The sequence below is a fragment of the Dermochelys coriacea genome, chromosome 5 (genome assembly GCF_009764565.3).
Source record: "Dermochelys coriacea isolate rDerCor1 chromosome 5, rDerCor1.pri.v4, whole genome shotgun sequence".
NCBI classification, from domain to species: domain Eukaryota; kingdom Metazoa; phylum Chordata; order Testudines; family Dermochelyidae; genus Dermochelys; species Dermochelys coriacea.
The window spans coordinates 65,387,381-65,409,196 of NC_050072.1; positions in this window are offsets into that span (position 1 = coordinate 65,387,381).

Below are 21,816 nucleotides of genomic sequence, written 5' to 3' on the forward strand. Positions count from 1 at the left end.
ATTTCCTTTCTAATGTACTGTAGGTAGCCAATGTTCCAGGCATTTCAAAGGTGGCTGTTTCTTTTTCCATCTGTTTACGCTAATGCCGATATTTGTCTTAACACTTTCTGCAGTGGCTCACAATATACAGGTTAGTCTGTATGGATTTTATTATAGCTTGCCATACTGTCTACCTCCTGCTTACACTACCTATACTCTCTTCTGCCTATTCCATCCCTGCCTATTCCATGGTTGATCGGTCTTAATCAAGTGATGCATATATCTCTCAATTAAACATGGACTTGTGGTGAGGATTGTATGTCATCCCTGTACCCTAGGCCAGCACGACAGCCTTTCTCCTGATCTAAGGTCTGTACAAGGACTGAGGATGCTAGTTAGGGATCAGTCTAGTTCTTATGTTTCCCTAGGTGTGAGTTACATATGTTGTGTTCCAGGTTCCATCCAAACTGCCTTTATTAGTAATTTCTTAGCATTCCAGTCATATAAAATAGTTCTGGGCCAGCTGATACAATCATAGAATCATAGAATCTCAGGGTTGGAAGGGAGCTCAGGGGGTCATCTCATCCAACCCAAGCTCAAAGCAGGACCAATCCCCAACTAAATCATCCCAGCCAGGGCTTTATCAAGCCTGACCTTAAAAACCTCTGAGGCAGGAGATTCCACCACCTCCATAGGTAACCCCTGTGACTACAACCCCGGCTGACCAATCCCACCTGCCAGCTCTCTTTTTTACAACAACAAGGGAGTGGAGAGAAACTGTGGTCCAGCTGGAGGTATACTGTCCATAGGCCCACTCCAACTCTCCATGAACTCAATGAAGCATTTCCATTCATTTTAATAGGAGATAGAATGAGCTGCTTGGTAGCTGCCTCTCTTTCATCCTCTAAATTAGGACACTGCCAATGAGAAAATACAGAATCCAGCTCTCCTATTAAAAGCCCATTATTTATTATATATTTTGCCAACTTCATTCTCATGCCCTGATTTTTATTATTGTTTTGCATTCAGTGTTGGCAACATGTTTACATTTCAGACATTACTGGGTTTTTGTAGACAAGTATTACTCAACATATCACTATATTAGAAAAGAGTGTTCAAGGCTTACATTCTTCTGTTTCTATTATTCCTCAATCATTGATGTTGGTAAGCAAATTAGAGTTGAAATGATTTATACTAATTTACAACATTCTATAAACAATGAAAAAGAGAAGATGTGAAGGTTTTTTTGAGGGGTGGAGGTTGGGCTACAGGGAGAGAGCAAGGATTTTCTATAAGCCATTAGAAAGTCAAAATTGAAAGACGTAATCATAGCCTCAATCCTTGCATGATATCACCTATATGTTGAGCAAAGCAAGAACCAATTATGGCTTCTCTGACTGGGTCATCAGTTAAGAAAAAAGCATGTGTGTGGGAAAGTAATTTTTCTATTTATTCTTGCAGAATATGTTTTCTTAATTCCTGGCACACCCTTGGTGACACAATGGAAGCAATTTCAAAAAGACTTTGGGAGCTGTCATGTTGGGAAGACTTTTTTCAGACCTACACTATTACTGAGAAATAGTCTTGCCTGCAATTATTACATAGAAAGAAATCACTAGTTCCAACAAAAGGATGTGCAAATTCCAAATTAATTACTTTGTAAACACAATTTAAGGTAAATACATAATCAAAAGTATTTTATTAGTTGAATTATTATTATTATTTTGTAATTACCTTCTTGACAGGTGAATGGTCTGAGAGCACAAGAAATTGAAGCATTGGTTCAGCAGATTTTTTTAAACTACTTGTGAAACCCATAAAAATCCTCTAAAAATACAGAAATTTTACACAATCATAACTACGTATTAAATTCAAAAACTTCTCCTTAACAGTATGATTTAATCAGTGTATTGTGTTCAGGGAGCTCAGAATACTGCATAGCAAACTCATAAGAAGGGTTTTTCAAATTTCTTAATTTTAGCAAGTATCAGGAAGCAGACGCCAAATATGGAGAACATCCAAAAAAACCTGCTAACCGAACAGCCCAGTCTTCACTGAGATAACCAGCTGCAAATCTGAACAGGTCACAGATGAGTGAAGGAGAATAATGAACAGTAGTTCATGAAACAAGAAATCAGAATTTCATACATTTAAGAAGGTAGGATGCATTCCCGTCCATGATTTATATTTTGTTTTACCATAGTTGAGGCTGTATTTTGCTACAGTCATGACTTCTGTAACAAAATCCAAGGCTTAAGATTTTTTTCAAAAAAGTAGTTGTCCCTGTTTTCACTTTTCGTGATCTAAAGATGTGTTTGGAATGAGCTATAAAATCAAATGGCATAGAAATGTATAATACATTTTATGAAATCCAGCCAACCCAGTGTTTAAAAGCATACACAGAGCAAAATCTCATCTATTCTAATTTTATTAAAGTATTTGACAGCTACTTAGCACTTTGAACAATTAAACGTAGACCATAGCATGCTGTGACTTCTCCTTTATTTCTTTGAACTCAAATTATTATGTATGTTATTTACCAGTTCAAAGCCACCCTTTTTTCTTCTACCACTACTTCTACCATCATAGCCCTAAGGCCAGACACTTCCTGTCAAGAAAAGTAGATCAAGACCTGTGGAAAGCTACTAGATTTGGAATGAAGTACTGGACAGTTGACATATTGCTTGTGGAAGTGAGTGGAAGCAGGTCAATGGATCTAAGTGAGACAGAAATGGCACTTAATCTCTTCGTTGCACCTTACACAATGAAATGGTTGGAACTGGCTCTGTCAGTATGGTGCTTTCTACACTGAGTGTGAATTCGCACACAGCCAGTCTGTTCAGGTTCTGCTACTTTAGGCACAATGTTCTGTTAAGCTCAAAAGCCATGTATGTCAAACTGCATTTCAGGATCACTCAGTACAAAGCTGAAATGAGAAGAATCAGCAGTTTGAGTTGGAGCAAATAGATAACTTACAAATAAAGCTGTGGCTTGTTCACAGCACCCCAAGACTCAGTTTGAAGCAGACAGTGCAATTATGTTCAAGCCACTGATTAAAAAGAGGATAACGTTTTGGTAGGGATGCATCAGCTGCAACACTTCAGCTGGAATAGAGTTGCTTCCTTTGAAAGGTTTTGATTTGGTTAATCACAGAAGACATTCTGGAATACTAATAAGGATTCTAAGCTGAACAAATTCATTCCTGATGGAGTCCTGCAGCAGACAATGTGGAATAATAGGAATGCAGGCCTGTAAAATGTGGACCAAAATGAAATTAAGATTCTCCCAAAACAACTTGACAAACCTACTCTACCAAAATCAAAACCTAGTCACAAGAGAGTAACATTCTTAATCACTAAGAAGAAAGTGTTAAGTTGCCATTAGGACAGAAAATGAACAGGAGATCTCAAAATTGCAAGTATGTAAAAGAATTTTCATTAACATAAGTTGTGGATTGTTTCTAAAGAGTTTCCTTATCATCTTAAAATATTTACAACCTGTATATAAAAATAATATTCTGATAAGCAAAGTAGGGAAATATGGTCTTGAGGTAATGCACAACTGGTGTAAAGGCCATACTCAAAGTAATCAATGGTTTGCTATCAGACTGTGAGGGTGTATCTAGTGGGTTCTCAGGGGTCAGTACTGGATATGGTACTATTCAATGCTTTCATTAGTAACTTGGATAATGGAGCAAAGAGCATATTTATAAAATTTGTGGATGACACCAAACTGGGAGGGCTGCAAGCACTCTAGAGGACAGGATTAGAATTCAAAATGAGTATGACAAATTGGAGAATTGGTCTGAAATCAATATGTTCAATAATGCAATAGACAAGTGCAAAGTACTTCACTTGTGCATTTGATTTTTTTTCCTTCCTAACAACAAAATGGGGAATAACTGGCGAGGTGGTAATATTGCTGAAAAGGATCTGCGGGTGATAGTGGACCCCAGATTGAAGAGTCAGCCATGTGATACAGTTGCAAAGAAGGCTAATATCATTCACTGGTGTATTAACACATGTGCTGTATGTAAGACACTGGCAGTAATTGTCCTGCTCGCCTCAGCACTGGTGAGCCTCAGCCGGGGTATTTGGGTCCAATTCTGAGCACCGCACTTAAAGAAAGATATAGACAAATTGGGGAGAGTTAAGAGCAACAAAAATGATTAAAAGATTTTAGAAAACCTAACTTATGTGGAAAGATGTTTGGTTTTTTTAAAGGCATATTTAGTCTTAAGAAAAGAAGACTGAGGTGGGACATAAGTCTTCAAATATATTAATGGCTGTTATACAGTGAACAATTGTTCTCCAGGTCCACTGAAGATAGGATAAGAAATAATTGACTTAATCAGTAACAAGGGAGGTTTAAGTTAGATATTAGGAAACCCTTTTAAGCTTTGAGGTTGAAACAATGGAATAAGTTACCAAGGGCGGTTGGTGAATCCTGGTCCCTGGAGGTTTTTCAGAACAGGTTGAACACCTATCAGGTCAGATCTAGGTTTACTTGGTCTTGCCTCAGCACAGGGGCTGGACTAGATGGCCTCTCAAGGTTTCTTCAGCCCTGTATTTATATGATTCTATGAAGTACCCTCATAAGGGTGAAGGGCAAATATGGTTGTGTGACACACTTGCACCACTCCATTCTCCAAAGCAGCCAGCAGCCTCATGGCTGTTCTAATTTGCTCCAGTAGTAAAGAGCACTAAGATGACTAAGGATTACCAGTGTAACATTGCTCTGACTGCCTGTCACAGGGTATGGTTCCCTCATCCTAGATTCTTACTGCACTGTGCAAGTTCAACACCAAGCGTTTTATTAATGTTAGTTCCCCAAAGCATAAGGGTTTTCCCAAAATCTTCATCTACTACCTATACATGGGGGGGAGCTAACCTATGGAAAAGTTCCCTAAAGCTAGCTTACTATCCCCTAGGAAGAGCTCACCTGTAGAAGAGATCCCCTCAGGTGCTCTGTACTTGTGATAGTGGCTCCTCCATTACTTCCTGCAGCCAGAATTGGCAGCATGCTCAAAGGATCCATGCCTCAGTGATATCACACTGAAAAAATGGTCTGTTGGAGTAATAGGTGTCTACTTCCCTTTGCCCAATGGGAGCTCAACCCCCCCCGGCCCTGCCCCCTTCCCCACCCCTGCACCATGCTTGCCCCACCCTTGCCCCACCCTCTACCCTCTACCCTCAAGTCCCTGCCCCTGCCCTGCCTCTTCTCCACGTCCTCCCCTTAGTGTGCTGCGCTCCTCCCCCTGCGCAATGCACTCCGGTGAGGAGAGGGTGGGGGAGCTTGGCTGCAGGTGGGTGCTAAGTGCCAGCTAATTTTTCCCTGTGGCTGCTCCAGCCCCGGAGCATCCACAGAATCGGCACCTATGGTTGGGGCCATACGCAGCACATTCAACTTAGGGTATATCTACACAGCAAAAATTGTGCATGAAGTAGCCTACATGAATCCAGCTAGCAATAGCAGCAAAGACAAAGTAGTGTGGGCTTGTGAGCTGAGTACATAGCCAGGGTCTATACTGGACTTGTACCACACTGCTATTTTTATCTGCACTAACTGGATAGCCCATGCACAGATTTTGACGTGTAGACATAGCCTCAGAGTGGCTCAAGAGCTGCTCTAACTTGTCCCGGGCTAGACCAAGGACGGGTAAACTATGGCCCGTGTGCCACATCTGGCCTGCGGGACCATCCTGCTCAGCCCCTGAGCTCCCGGCTGGGGAGGCTAGCCCCCCGGCCCTCCCCCACTGTCCCCTCTCCCCTACAGTCATGCTGCTGCATGGGCAGCGTGATTTGCGCCCTCCCACCCACCTCCCAGGCTTTCAAATAAGCCTGTCCGGCCACTCTGAGCTGCCTGGTAAGGATAAGGGGATGGGGGGAGGGCAGGAGGTCCTGGGGGACAGTCGGGGACAGGGGGTGTTTGGATGGCGAGGAGGTTCGGAGGGGGCGGTCAGGAGACAGGTAGCAGGGGCGGTTGGATAGGGGGTGGGGTTCTGGGAGGGGACAGGGAGCAGGGGGTGTTAGATAGGGGGTGGGGTCCTGCAGGGGCAGTTAGGGACAGGGATCCTAGAAAGGGACAGTCAGGAGACAAGGAGTGGGGGAGGGATGGATGGGTCAGGGGTCCCAGAGGGCTGTCAGGGGGCGGGGGTGTGGATAGGGGTCGGGGCAGTCAGGGGACAGGGAGCAGGAGGGGTTGGATAGGGTGTGGGGTCCCGAGAGGGTGGTTAGGGGCGGGTGGTCGGGGGACATGGAGCAGGGGGGGTTGGATGGGTTGGGGGTTCTGAGGGGGGCAGTCAGGGGGCAGATAGGGGGTGGGGGCCAGGCTGTCTGGGGAGGCACAGCCTTCCCTACCTGGCTCTCCATATCATTTTGCAACCCCGATGTGGCGCTCGGGCCAAAAAGTTTGCCCAACCCTGGGCTAGACCCTGGCACAGAGCAGCTCAAGGCTTCTCCCCTTCACTCCTGAAGTGCATTGAGCATTCCTTCACTCAGCTGAGATATTTACATATAATGGAAAGTTAGTGCACTTTATATATTTTTAACATCTGTATATTGAAATGTACTTTTCATTAAATGTCTTGTTTTTATAACAAAACTGACAAGTTCCATTTAAGACAAAGAGGTATGAAGTAGTTGAACAGTTTTTGTGGGCCAAAATGAATGTAGTCCAATTATGATAACTTTACACAATGACCTGAGGCAATGAGTTAAGAATTTAAGTTTACTAATATATAGATTGTCTTGTATTCAAGGGCAAAGCATGTAAAACATTTGCAAACCAGACATCTCATTTAAGGTAAGAGAAACACTAACTAGCCTTTTCAATTTTATGTCTTCAATACAAGAAGTTAGTTTCCCAATTATAAATGTTACAACATGTGTGTTTCTTGGTATATGGATTATTATTTTCTTCCCGGGGTGCGGGTAGGGATCCCACTCAAGTAAAGTTTTGCACCTGTATTTTTAATGAGGGATAAACCATGTGTATTGCTTGTGTATGGAATTCAGAATAGGGAAAATGAGCACTGCTCTACAGTTTTTGTTCTTGAAACAATTAAGATGTACTCTAGGCCTATGCCATTTTATTTCTATAGGGTCTTAAAGAGCAGGTTTTATTTTAAATAATAAATGAACAAAATGTGAATCTCTTATATTGGAGATTGAAATATTTTAATGAGCAGATTGATTTTACAAGTCTTTTTTTAAGAATGAGAAATTTAAAGTGAAATATATTGCACATATTTTAAAAACTGTATATAGAACGTATACACTAGTTGTTGCAACAATGTTTGATTATACATGGTTAGAATATACATTTACAGTCTAGTCCTCAGTAAGCGTATAGCTCCACTGGCCCAGGAGCAGATTATTATAACAAAAATACGGGATTTACAATTAAACGCTTAAAGACTTAGTGCCAGAATTTCAGAGATATTTAGGTGCCTAAAGATGCAAATAGGTGCCTAGTTCCTTCTGTCACATGGGAGTAAGATGCCTACATGCTCTTTCAGCTATCTTCAACTTTAAGTGTGTAGGTCCAGATTCTCAAAGGAATTTAAGAGCCTAATTCTCATTGAAATCCTTGGAAGTTAGGTTCCTAAATACCTTTTGAGGACTTGTGCCCCTAAAACCTTTTTAAAAGGTCCTTAAATGTGTCTGGAGAATGGTGTTCCAAGATATATAGATGAAGATACACTGAAACTGACTATTGATATGTTTAATAAAGAGGTATTAAGCTTTTATGTTTCTTTAATTTACTGGCTGCCTGAGTTAATGTTTCCTATTTAGGAGTACTTAATGAATTTGAGTGGTCATTATGATCTTGTAAATCTCCTTAACTGTTGGGATTCCTAAAACTTTTTGTGTGGGCATTTTAAAATCTAAATAGATAAACTGAAATGTGCAGTACTAGTTATCACATTTATTAGTAGTTATTAAGTTTTCTTGCTGTCTAACAACTAGGTCAAAATTCACATAAATCAGTAACTGATGAGAATTGACTGTGGGAATGAGCTGAGCCCCTGGCTAACGGTTTATTACTACCAATTCTGGGCAATAAACAATCTCAAGCATGAACTAGTAAATCTAGTTTGTTCTGATCATGTATCTAATTAATGAAGATAAGAGGCAAGAAACTGCTGTTCTCTTTATATTATTGGTGTCCAAAGTAAGGCAAACCTGCTCTTTTTCATATGGATACATAGGGCCAGGCCTTCAGATAGTATAAAAAGGTGCAGTTCCACTGAAGCCAGTGGAGTTGTCCCCATTTATGCTAGCAGAGGATCTTTTACATATAATTGATGCTTTTAATGTGGGACATGAGTGGTTAAGAAATGTTGTTATTCTCCCTACAAGAACTCCAAAGTTTGATCTGTGAAAGGATCGCAAGATTGGGTATTACATTCTGGACCTTAAATTGTGGCAATATTTTATGCTCCTGTTACCATTTAAACAGATAATTCCACAATAAAATGTACATTGCAAACGACTAAAAAGTGCTTTAGTTCAAATCAGGCCGGGCTCTACTTTTGCATAATTCTTTGAAGCTGATTGAAAGAAATAGGTCTTTGCCTCTGTAGTGTCTCAGGTGAGTGGTGTTTTAACAATACAAAATATAATAGTTTTTCAGCTTTGCCAGATGGAATAACGAATGCAGAAACAATCTGAAATTACAATGCATGACACTCAGAAACAAATAGATTTCCTTATATATTACAAAATAAGACAGAAAGTGCCATTTTAGTTTATGTACAACAACATTTAAGGGAAGTTTGAGTAATATAAGAAATCTTCCAGATGCCTCTTTTCTCAAGTGAATATACACTCCTTTGCTGCTTCTCTTGTAGCATAACTGATCTTATACTTGATTTAATTTCACAAAGATAGTGATAAAATTCAAGACGATGAATACTTTGATACTCTGTATAATTTAAATCTGTTTTTTTTAATGGTAATTAATTTTTTTTTAATTATGCTGTCTTAAACTGTAGAGTAAAAGCACAACTTCAACATGATAAATTTTTGCTAATTTTATGGAACTGAAATGAATATTATAACAATCCTGTATGGGTTTTGCTGTTGTAGGGCCTATAATTCACTCACTCCATCAGCTTTCTACATAACATCTCATTCTCTCAGGTCCCTTCCCTCTCACAATACAAAATGTTGTTGTCTCCCCAGTCCTCACCTCTAAACCAATTAATATGTCATCTATAACTTTTGCCTCAAATTTCTCTCCTCCCAGCACTCTTCTTAACCCACTCCAACCTATCCCCCCCACCTGCCCTCCACGCTGATGATACTACACTCACCAACTGCCTTTTGATGACCAAATCTCAAGGTCTCTATTCTATCCTCCATGATCTCTTTGATGATCTGCTTTGGACACACTGATAACACCCTTCTTGAAATCTCGTTCTCCTTTAGCTTTTGTGATTCCAGCTTCTCTTAATTCTATTCCTATTGCTCAGGTCACTCTTTCAATGTCTCTTTTGGTGTTCCCTCTTCCATTTCCATGGGCATTGCATAGGGTTTCATTACTGGTCCACTCTTCTTCATGCATTACACCCTTTTTTTAGTGACCATATCCACTCAAACTGTTTCACCTCCCATCTCTATGCTAATGACCCACGAATCCATCTCTCCATTTTAGAGCTGTCCCTCTCCATCCAAACCACATCTAAGTGTGAGTCTCTGATATCTCCTGGATATCTCATTCACAACTTAAAGAGGGACCAAACGGAACTCTTTTTTCTTTCCTCCCAAACCCTTTCCATTTCTGTCACTGTTGCTAACAGCACCATGATCCTGCCTAGAATGCAATTACCAATTAGCAGCTACCCATCAGTTAGAATACTACCCTATTTGATTTTTTTATGCATATGCTGTGAAAACACACCATCACAAACAATTAAAATAGCTCCCCTGAGTCTGAGGCTCCCACTTCTCAGACAGATGTTACTTCTCTTTATTAAGGATAATGAGGTGTGGAAGTATCATAAACACTAAGGGACCTTCCTGGACCCTCAAAGGTCTATATGGCCTAGCATAGACCCTTTAATCTGAAGCTTCCTGCCCTATCCCTATTGCTATATTGTTCTCCTGTGGAACATCTCCTGATGATCTCTTGCCTTCTTTCCCTGTGCTATTGTTGCTGCTCAGGATCTTCACAGAGCCTCTCATTGATATAAGAATTGATCCCTGCTGGGTGCTCAGACCAAGCAACCATTCTCTGTAAGTCAGGATCCTTGTCTCAAGTTGGGTAAAGAAAAATCAAGGCACCCAAAAAAATCACTGGTCAGTTTTGAAAATCTTCTCCATTGAATATTTTTGAAAATAAAACTTTTAAATGCTTATCTGAACTTCAAAATTTTTAATGTTCACTCATCACTAAATATTATCTAGCACAAATATTGCCTTCCCATTAGGTGAATAAAATGGCACAGAGATCATCAGGGTCTTAGGACATTTTTCCAATAGGTTTTGAGGTAGTGCAATGATGGACATGTATTTTTCCAATACAAATAAGATTTACCAGTAGCTATGCTTCAGCAATATATTTTTGAATTGATTACATTCAAGAAAAAAGAAAATCTAGGAATGAACTAATGTTAAACTGATTATAATTTTATACCTGAATGAAGATAAATAGGCGTCACATTAGGTACCGTTATCTCAATCTCAGTAAGTGATGGATAGCTTGTAATTTTTCTCTACGAACTAGCTAGCTACAAGACAGAATTTATTTAATAAGTACTAAGCATGGGGAAAACATGACTGAATCATATATTTTTGCAGAATGTTCAGAAAAAAGATTATACTAATTCCTTAATTTGGCAAAATTAAGAAATATCTGAGAGTGACCATCAGTTCATACCACTTATGCATTTGTCATCAGAATGGATGATTTAACATATTGTTCTTTTACCAAGCAAGTCTTTTGTGTAAAGAAACATTATTTTATATTACCAAAAGGAGCTTGAAAAGTAAAAATTACATCTGATCAGCTAATTCTCAATCAATATTTGAAAAATACCAAGAATAATGAACATTTCAGTGGCTTTTTCTGCCTTTGATGGAATGCTCTACATTTTCTTAATCAATGGAAATAATTATAGAGGAGAGATCGTCCACATAGATTTGCATGACTGAAACCACTTTTATAGCTATTGCTGTACCATACAATTTTTTTCTTTTGGGTTATATGTCACCTACTATTAAAGTATCCAACTTCCACCTGTACTTGAAATAGGTAAATGGTTCGGTTAAAATAAGAATAATCCTGTACCTTCATCTACCTATCCTTCCAACCCATTTTTCCCCCCAGGTAGGAACAAAGGAATTGCCACATCAGACCAGAAGTCCTGTCTTTGGCAAAGGTGAGCATCATATGCTTTAAAGGAAGGTGCAAGAATTGTTCATAATGGACAACTAAGGAAAAGCTGGCTTACAGAGGATGTGTCCTCCTAAACCTGTCATCAGGTTGGCTGAGGTCCTGAAGCAAGAATGTTTTCCTATCCTCTGTTTATGTATATATAAATTTTATCCACTGTGACGGAGATGAAGTTTTCATTAAGCTTTCCAAAATGATGACCAGGTATTTTTTGTGAATGGGTACAGTTGAGAAATTTTCTGTTCAGGCTAAATAGTTACCACGTTCCTTATTATGAATCACTACATCTGATCACTTGCGGCTACTACAAATGTCTTCCACTCCACTTTGTTTCCATCTTCAATTTGCATTTTAGCATCAGTAGCCATCTTAAAGTGAATATTCTGTAAAAAATGGCAAGTGACTCAATGGCAAGTGACTTTCTGATTTCAAGTGACTCAAGGATTTTTTTGTGTGCTCTTTTACACAAAGATTGATGCAACATAAGAATTGATTTATGTGCTGTAAAGAAACACACTTCAACTGCTCTAAGACATAAGGGAGTATTTGGAATTATCTTTTTATAGTTCAAATATGGTGCTAATTTTCTACCTATAATTTTAAAGATGCTAATTTTAGGATGTATTCATTTTTTTATTCAGAATAACTTTGGATTGCATAGTTTTGTTTCGTTTTTAGTTTTGTTTCGCTTCTAATATGCATTTTTACAATGTACAGTAAATAATCCATAGTAAATACTGCACTCATCAGGATGTCAAAATGGCCAGTGCCTTTCATATAATCATCACCTGCTGAGCACTCCATAATGTATGTGAGGAGTGGGCCCCATCCCAAGTGAGCACAGACAAGTCTGGTTTACAAACTCCAAACAGGCAGCCAGATCCCACCCACATCATATGCACACTGGTCCTGGTCCCCAAAAGCCAAAGGAAATCAAAGATGCCATATGTACACACATCTTGGGACAGCAGGGAGGCAGAGGATGACATCTACCTGCCTCAAGGGCCATCTGTACACCCTCTGCAGCTGCTGGAAAAGCACATTATGGAACACTGGCACATGCTTGTGGGGCTTTGTTCTCCTGTAGCCAGTGCTCACTAGCTATTCATTCCTGAGCAATTCACACATTACAGACAATTTATTACAGGACACTTCCTGTGAGTTATCACCTTAAGGTTGCAGAGTAGCAGCCGTGTTAGTCTGTATTCGCAAAAAGAAAAGGAGTACTTGTGGCACCTTAGAGACTAACAAATTTATTTGAGCATAAGCTTTCATGAGCTACAGCTCACTTCATCGGATGCATTCGGTGGAAAATACAGTGGGGAGATTTATATACACACACAGAGAACATGAAACAATGGGTTTTATCATACACACTGTAAGGAGACTGATCACTTAAGATGAGCCATCACCAGTAGGAGGGGGGGGAAGGAGGAAAACCTTTCATGGTGACAAGCAAGGTGGGCCATTTCCAGCAGTTAACAAGAACATCTGAGGAACAGTGGAGGGTGGGGTGGGGAGGAGAAATAACATGGGGAAATAGCAACCTTAAGGTTGGTTTGTGCTGCAGAGAGTGGTGGCTGAGTTGTAATGTGATCATTGTGCAATGCTTTTGTCTTAACTGTTCAATTGTTTACGAACCTCTGTTAGCGGGAGAGCTCAATCTCTTAACGGCTTGCTTTGGGGACTGCACCTATTCTTTTTTTTAAAACCTGTTCTTTGTCAGCGATGCTGACTATACTTACAGGCTATGGAGTATTAATCTCCAGGCTGAAAGTGGTCATGGTCTGGGGGAGAGGGGGATGTTTAATAACTGTGGCAGATGCCTGCATTGTTACTTGAATTTTCATTTTTCTGCATGCAAACCAAGCCATAAAGATATTTCTGTACTCATTTTCTATGGTGAGTTCCGCTACTTTTAGAAGTAGCACTTCTTTCTGTAAACACCTAACACTTTCCCTATCCTTCCTCTGTATCCTTGGGAATTTGGATATTTCTTAGCTGTGGGGTTGTGGGTGTAGGACAGAATTCTGTCCATGCCTATGAGCAGCTCCTCCGGATGTTTCTCAGGCTGCCTGTGGAGTGATGTTCCCTGCCCTCTGGGCTGAATGCTTTCCCTCTCAGGAGTTGAAGGTCCTGCCAATTCAAAGACCAGGGTAGCTAGCATTTTATTTCTATATATTCTACTTGGATGAAGCTGAGAATTCCCCACCACCAATAACTTTGCTGTGGGAATCCACAATACAGATACTTATCAGCATTCCAGAAATGACTATTAGACTATTGTTGGGTCTCAGACAACTTTTGCAGCTCCTGAAGAAGTAGTAGAGGCTGCTAACACATGTCATAGTGTTCTTTAAAAAATTAAAATTTTCATAGTGTCACATGGGGTTGGGGGCAATTCCTTCAGGAGTGATATTACCAGTTTGCAATTTCTTCTTTAAGGGTTGCCAATATTTGGAGTATGTAGAGTGTTTTCAGGGTCCCAAAATGGAAAATTGTTCTAGTCCTGTAGAGGAGATGTGGCACTCCATGCCAGAGAGATGTTTTTGTTAATGGTCGCTCCTCTACCTATTGCAGAATGGAGAGATTTGGCCAATTATAATGATGGACCAAGCAGATTTGCAGGGCTGTTGACCCTCAAGACGCAGCTGGACTTCCTTTCTGCACTAGAAGTTTGCTGAAAAAAACTTACAGAAAAACTGGGAAGCAGTTCTGACGAAACTGACGATGTGCTCAGCTAGCATCATGGGCAGTGGAGCCTTCCCAAAAGTACGGGTCCAGGGGCCCTGCCACTGAGGCCCGCCCCCAAACCGGAAGTCAGAATGGGGCCAGGGAGCCCAACCCCCTCCCTGTGGGGAGGGGTGGCGGGGGGCAAAGGCCGCTCCCTGCCCATGTTCATGTCCCGCCAGAGCAGATAAAGGGACCCAGGCTCCCCACAGCTGCCAGTGCGGCTCTTACCCCAACCCAGCTCCAGCTGAGGGGTGGGGCCTGAAGCCGCAGCCTGGCCCTGGTAAGAGCCATGTGGACAGCTTTGGGGATCTAGTGCAGACCTGCCACCTGCTCTGGGGTGGAGTCCTGGGGGGGGGAGGGACACAGGCAGGGGGCTGTTCTTGGACCCCCACACCAGGGGTCTGCCACAGCTCTCCACAACTGCCCATGTGGCTCTTACCATGGCCAGGCTTCATGTCCGAGGCTTTGCCCCTCTGCTGGAGCCAGGTCAGGGTAAGAGCCGTGCAGGCAGCTGTGGGGAGCTGGCATGGACCACAACTGTCTAGCTGTGGCTTGTGAGGAGACCACATAAAGGTTGATGGGATGTGGGGACTTGTCACACCCCCACACCCTGCCCAGGGGGTTCCTTGGGAAGGCAGATCAGAACTGCATGTGCTAATGCTGTTGCAAGCATCGCAAAGCATTTTGGGGAGGGTCAAAGGTGTGAGTGGGGAGTGGAACATTCCTTTGCAGGCTGTGAGAGGCCAAAAGAGGAAGGAGGGAGAGAGCAGAGAACAAGTTCACTCAACACTTTGGCTAACTCAGTCTGAAGATAAGATGATGGCTCCAGCTCAAGGCCACAGCATACAACCAAAGACCGGAGGATTGGATTCCAACTCTGACCAGCCGTGAGAAAAGAAGGGGGGGCACGAAGTCCCGGACTGAGATGCCCCCAAAGGACCCTAAGGTTTAAAACCCTCCCTAGAGCTGAAGCAAATTGGAGATTGGCAGCAGACCCTGGATGACCTGTGCACACAGGACAGAACTCCTGTCCCCCCTCCCCCTCTTCTTCTTATGTTACACCCAGACCTCGCCAGCCTCAGATAGTGCGGGTGTGAGTATGAAGTGGGTTAGGGCTTGGGGCACTAACGTTTTCTTCCTTCCTCTGAATGATGTGGAGAACCCCCCTACCCCCCAGCACTCTCCACTGTTATTTTAAGTTTTAAAGCTTTATTGATAAAATAATAGACACTTGGTGTCTTCTGTCATCTCCTCCCTTAACGATCCTGTGGCCTCACCCTGATCACCTGACACCCCTGGCAGATTGGTAACAGAAGTCTGTCACAGACTGGGCTTAAAACCAGGCCTGTAGCACCAGAGAAAGAGGGGATAGGGATGGGGTCGGGGGTCCAATTATAACTTAGCAACCTTGGTTTGCGATTCATGCCACAGCTCAGGATCTTCCTCTGATTCACTGGGGACAAAGGGGTTTCCTCAACTGGCTCCTCCAGGTGGAGATGCAGAATCACCTGTTCCTTATCCTATAGGGCATCCAGAGTCACTACTGCCTCCTCATCCTGGCCCTAATGGGCGCCTCTTTGTCTGAGGAAGGGGTTATGAGCCACTTCGGGGTCTGTAGTGAGAGCTCTTGAAAGCATACAGTCATGCTTGTCACAGAAGGGGCATGTACAAGAAGCTGTCCTGCAGTGACAGTTGGAGTCTTTTGCCCTCCTGTACAGCAGCCTCAGGTGCTTGATGTGTTCCTAGCACTGAGCTGGAGTCCACTCCAGCATCCAGGAAATTTCCTTTAGACCTGTATGTTCCTACCAGTCTGGGTGAACATGTGGAGGAAGGTGTACTCTTACCACATTGATCAGCATGTGGGTGTGTTCAGGAGTGGCAGCAAGTCCCTAAAAGTGGGGGGGGGCACTGGTGCCCGAACTGTGGCCCCACCCACCCCAAGCCACCCCTTCTCCCTGAGGCCTCACCCTCATCACCCACTCCCCTGACGACCCTCTCTCTTGCCACCCCTTCTTCCCTGCCCCTGAGACCCCTCTCCCATGTCACCTCTTCCTCCCAAAACCCTGCCCCCTGCTCACGCCTCTCTGCTCCCTCCCCCTGTCCCTCACCCTTATGGCCAGTAAAAAGAGGGAGAGCCATGACCCCTTGACTCTCCTGTTCTGGCACCCCTGGGTGTGGTTAGTGGTCCAGATGACTGCTTTTGGAGTAGGATTCTTGGTTCACCTCTACTGATCAAAAGAGCACTCTGGAATGCTGTTCTGATATGGGCAGCTTGCTACTATTGGTGAAAATAGGGGGACAGGGACTTTTATGGACTGGGTAAGACTCAGGCAGAAAAGTTTTCAGTGCATTATGGGAATGGGCGAGGAGGACTATTTAAACTTGAGATTTAGTATAGGCCCCTTACCCCCATCTACACTGCACATTGGTCTGAGGCATGTATGTACTGATAGCCCTCAGATGTGCTACCTTACTCACCATCTAGTCACCTTAGGGGAGGTGGGTTAGCTCAGTGGTTTGAGCATTGGCCTGCTAAACCCAGGGTTGTGAGTTCAATCCTTGAAGGGGCCATTTAGGGATCTGGGGCAAAAATTGGGGATTGGTCCTGCTTTGAGCAGGGGTTTAGACTAGATGACCTCCTGAGGTCCCTTCCAACCCTGATATTCTATGATTCAGACATGTGCTTCTGGGGTTTAGCTGTGGACAAGCTTATGTCACAGCTGGACACGTACAATCGCTACTGTGAATGTAGCCTTAGATAGCTGGGAATCTGTCTGGCTTAGAGAGAGGCTTGGTGGCTTATTTCCCTCACCCTCTCAAAGGGATGACATGGGAGGAGGAGGAGGAATATCTGTGAGGAGCCCCAAGCAGAGAGCCCCCCCATTGAGTTTTAATGCAGGAGAAGATGTTTTGGTTCTATATTAGCAATAGCTATTGCCATCAATAAATGGCCCAAATTCTGATCTCTGGATCAATTGGGAGAGCCTCTGGAATCCAATGGTGTTACACTGGAGCAAGTGAAGCCAGAATTTTGCCCTGCATGTGCTACTAATAAGATCATAGCAGGGCTTTTCCATGGTTTCCAGTAACATTTTAGGACATGATTGATTTCTCACTTAAGTAGGAGCTGAAATAATGCAGCTACCAGTAAAAATGGTGTTAGAGAAAGAGGTTTTACGAACAATGAGATGGCATTTTTGTAGACCACCTAAGGCTAAGAATTTTCACAGAAAGATCCATCAATAGTCATCACTTAAAATCACATTGGGAGATTTCCCCATCTCATTTACTGAAAACTGAATCTATGGTGTGTGATGTTTTCTATCCTGGTTGTCAGGGTACATTTAATCAATGCTGAAAGGGATCTTCTTAGTGCTGGTAAATCTAAAATTACATCTACAACATATTACCTTCTATTCACGCATAGAATATATTCTATCAGCTTTGTTTTGTTTGCACCCTCCCTCCACCTGCTTCTCTGCTCCATTCCTGTGAGCATTCTGACCACTGAAATAAACAAGGATTTTTCTTAGGAACAGGCCAGTATGAAAAAAGAAGACAGACAGACAAACAAGATGGCAAGGAGTACATGCATCCACCTGTATTCAGAGAGTAATCTCACGTCCTGTGCTTGATGTTGGAAAGTTACCTACCTGACAAGTTGAAGGGTTCATATTATCCTTTGTTTTAGAAGTTATGCACAGTAAAATGCACTCTAAAAATTATTAGACAAACTTCTCTCAAACAGCCATTTAAAGAATACCCCCAAAGTCTGAAGAACTCTGGTAGCAGTTGCTTTACTTTCTAGTTAAAAACCATCTCTGTTAGCCCACAGATTTTGCTGTTGCATTGCATGGCAAAAGCAGTTTTAACTCTTTATATTTCATGACCAGTAAGACTTGATTCTCATTTACAGTAATGTCATGAGACATTATGTACACTTCTGTACATTATGTACACTTCTCTAGCTTTGCAAAATATCCTTAAAAGAAATGTAACTATAGTTTATTCCCACATTAAAGCCCCTTTACACTGTCAGGTTGATGTAAAGAGGCCTTGATATAAATGACAACCAGCCCTGGAATTTTTAAAGTAGATTGAATATGGAACTTGTCAGCCTTCACAGTGACACTCCATGTCTATAAAATAAATCCTTTTTTTTCTCCAATTAGTTTAACAAAGTTACAATACAGGAACATAGAAACTGGGCATCTATGCATATAGTATTTTTCTTTAAAAAAAAAAAAAAGCCCATTCCTTTTAAGAATAAGATGCAATTAACAGTATTCATCTCATAGATACAATAATTCTATGCTCTATCTGAACAATTACTGTTATTTCATGGTTCCAGAAAATCTAAAACATTAAATCAAGTATTTTCTAAATTAATAATTACCAGTAGTTTTATATTTTAAGGGACATTGTCCAGTAGTGTATTTATGTAGATTTATATAACAATATACACATACACAAAAAATCTGTAGGTATCCTATGAATTAATTAGAGTTATGATAACATGATAGCTACTCAGCACCATTAAATAGTCATATACTCATAATACATTAATTTAGCCAGTCAATAAATTACAGCAACAAACCAGTCCTCTTTAACCAGCATCAGGAACATATCCTTAATCTTTCTCAAAATTTCTTTTGCAGCATGTCCAGAAAACAACCATTCTAGCAATGTGATCCAACAAGGTTTTGGGAATATCCTCAACAGCAAGCCATTAAATCACGGATAATTGATGTTTTATTTAGCATGAACCTGGCATTCAACAGCATTAGAAAAAGGCCATGAGCCTTGTCTCCCAAGAACTCAGCCTCCTGAAAACAGTAGGTAGAACCACCAGACTGAGCCCTAGTCTACACTACAGGATTAGGTCGAATTTAGCCGTGTTAGGTCGATTTTATAATGAATATGTCTACACAAGCAACCCCGTTCCATTGACCGAAAGGGCTCTTAAAATGGACTTCTGTACTCTTCCCCAGTGAGGGGAGTAGCACTAAAATCAACTTTGCTGGGTCGAATTTGGGATAGTGTGGATGCAAATCGATGTTATTGACCTCCGGGAGCTATCCCAGAGTGCTCCAATGTGATCACTCTGGACAGCACTTTCAACTCCTATGCACTAGCCAGGTACACAGGAAAAGCCCCAGGAACTTTTGAATTTTATTTCCTGTTTGGTCAGCGTGGCGAGCTCAGCAGCACAGGTGACCACGCAGTCCCACCAGAATTGCAAACGAGCTCCAGCATGGAACAAACGAGAGACACTGGATCCGATTGCTGTATGGGAAGAAAAATCTGTGCAGGCAGAACTCCGATCAAAAAGAAGAAATGCTAATATATATGTCAAAATCGCAGAGAGCATGATGGACAGAGGCTACAAAAGGGACACACAGCAGTGCCTTGTGAAAGTCAAGGAGCTCAGACAAGCCTACCAAAATACAAAGGAGGAAAAACGGTTGCTCTGCGTCAGAGCCCCATACATGCTGCTTCTATGATCAGCTGCATGGCATTCTAAGGGGGCACGCCACCACTACCCCACCACTGTCCGTGGACATCTTCAAGGCGGGAGTCTCACGCAATAGGGAGGAGGATTTTGTGGATGAGGAAGAGGAAGAGGAGGAGAATGTGCAGCAGGCAAGCAGTGAATCTGTTCTCCTGGGCAGCCAGGCCCTTTTCATCATCCTGGAGCCAATACCCTCCCAAGGCAGATCCCCGACCCTGAAGGCAGAGAAGGCACCTCTATTGAGTGCACATTGTAACTACAGTACAGGGTTTAAAAGCAATAGTATTTAATGTTTGATTTACCCTGAAGACTTGGGATGCATTCGCGGCTAATACAGCTACTGGAAAAGTCTGTTAACGTGTCTGGGGATGGAGCAGGAATCCTCCAGGGACATCTCCATGAAGCTCTCCTTGAGGTACTCTGAAAGCCTTTGCAGAAGGTTTCTGGGGAGGGCTACCTTATTTCGTCCTCCAAGATAGGACACTTTACCATGCCAAGCCAATAGCAAGCAGTCTGGAATCATTGCAGCACAAAGCATGGCAGCGAATGGTCCTGGGTTTTGGTCGCATTCAAGCAACATTCGGTCTATATCTTTCTGTGTTAGCCTCAGGAGAGTGATATCATTCATGGTAACCTGGTTGAAATAGGAGAAATTTTGTAAGGGAACAGTAAAAGGACCCCATTCATGCTGGGCTGTTTGCGCTTAGCTAAAAGGGATCATCCCATAGCCACGCAGCAGGGGGAGTGGTGAAGGGATCATCCCAAATAGCCACGCGGAGGGGTGGGGGAAGGTGTGTGCTGCACATCCACCCAAAAATCGCAGCCCCTCCTTTTAAATGGCAAACCCAACCGGCATTGCTTGCTATGGGAAAGGAGGACACTGCAGTTTGAAAACATTCCCACATGTTACGAAGGCATTAAAAGCCAAATCCACGTATCCTTTGGCTTACCATGGCTGCCTGGAAACTGAATTCTGTTGCCCAGCCATGTGTGATGTGTCACTATTCCAGCAGGCACTCAATATAAAAGGCAAAATGCGACATTGTACCTAAAGCACATGTGCTGTCTGCTGTGAATTGCTTGATTCACTGTGAAAGAGTCTCCCTTTTGTTCTCAGAAATGTATCATCTTACATTTTATTCTCCCTTTTTATCCCCTTGCAGGTGCAAATGTTTCTATGTTCCCTCTATCAGCTCCGTCCCTGAGCTTATCGCAGATTAGAAGGCAAAAAAAAAATGCACTCGCGATGACACGTTTCCGAACTCATGCAGTCCTCCCGCACTGATAGGGCACAGCTGAATGCATGGGGGCATTCAGTGGCAGAATCCAGGAAAGCATTAAGTGAGCGCAATGAGAGAGGCAGGATGCAATGCTGAGGCTAATGGGGAAGCAAACGGACATGCTCAGGTATCTGGTGGAGCTGCAGGAAAGCCAACAAGAGCACAGACCACCGCTGCATCCAATGTACAACTGCCTGCTCTCCTCCCCAAGTTCCATATCCTCCTCACCCAGACATTGGCATTCCACTGCATCAACCAGCCCCACTGCCACTATGATGTCCCAATTGCCACATCCCATGCTTTCAGGAACGTCTGTGTCCATGTCCTCCTCATAAGCCTCATGCTGCCATCTCTTAGGCAGGTTCTGCACATACTGCAGTATAATGCACAAGGTGTTTACAATGCTCGCAACAGCAGCAGTGAGCTGAGCAGGCTCCATGCTTGCCGTGGTATGGCATCTGCATGGGTAACCCAGGAAAAAAGGTGCAAAATGATTGTCTGCAGTTGCTTTCACGGAGGGAGGGGAGACTGACGATCCAAAACCACCCGCGGCAATATTTTTGCCCCATCAGGCATTGGGAGCTTAACTCAGAATTCCAATGGGCAGCAGAGACTGCGGGAACTGTGGGATAGCTTCCCACAGTGCACCGCTCTGTGAGTCGATGCAAGCCACAGTAGTGAGGACACACTCCACTGACTTAATGTGCTTAATGGGGACATACACAATCGACTTCTATAAAATCGACCTAATTTCGTAGTGTAGACATACCTTGTTAGCTTTGTTTCTGTACACTGTAATTCACATAATAAATATGGATTTAGTGGCTTAAAGCATAGAATCATAAAAACGTAGGATTAGAAGGGACCTCAACAGGCCATCTAGTCCAGTCCCCTGTACTGAGGCAGGACTAA